The sequence below is a fragment of the Triticum dicoccoides genome, chromosome 1A, assembly GCF_002162155.2.
Source record: "Triticum dicoccoides isolate Atlit2015 ecotype Zavitan chromosome 1A, WEW_v2.0, whole genome shotgun sequence".
NCBI classification, from domain to species: domain Eukaryota; kingdom Viridiplantae; phylum Streptophyta; class Magnoliopsida; order Poales; family Poaceae; genus Triticum; species Triticum dicoccoides.
In genome coordinates this window covers 299,605,380-299,606,006 of record NC_041380.1, presented here as the reverse complement: position 1 = coordinate 299,606,006, position 627 = coordinate 299,605,380, and positions in this window count along the sequence as shown.

The window sequence follows — 627 nt, the reverse complement described above, 5'->3', positions numbered from 1 at the left end:
CGGCGGCGGCGCAATGACGGGCGCGACCAAGGCAAGGCGAGGCTGAGGCGGGCTGCGACAGCGCCGAGCGGGGCTGCGGGCATGGTGACGGCCACGGGGACCTGCATAGGTGGACGGCGAGCGGCGCCAGCAACGGCGAGATCCGACGCAGGCGATGGGCGCAGAGGGGGAGGCACGCGCTGGCGCGCGCGGGCATGTGGGAGCTGCAATGGGACACAGCCACACAGAGGCGGGCGCGTAGGCGGCCAGCAGAGGGCGGAGGAGGCCACGACGACGGGCGCGCGCGGAGAAGCTCGTCGGGGCGGTCGGGAGCGGCGACGTGCAACAGAGAGAGGGAGAGGGAGGGAGCTCACGACGGGATGCAAGGAACTAGGCAGCGAGGGTCGGGGAGGACGACGGGGACGACGTGCGGAGGGGTGTGACGGAGGCGATGGCGTTCGACGAGGTGTCTCCGACGACGGGGCCCTGGGCAGCGGCGACGCGGCGTTGGCATCAAGTCGAGGAGGAGGCCGTCGGGGAGGAGGTGAGGAGGCGTCCGACGAGGTGGGGGGGTGGTGATGGGCGACGCCGGTGTGGTGGCTCCGGCGAGCGGCGAACGGGGCGCCGGGGTCGGGGTTCGGCCCGATC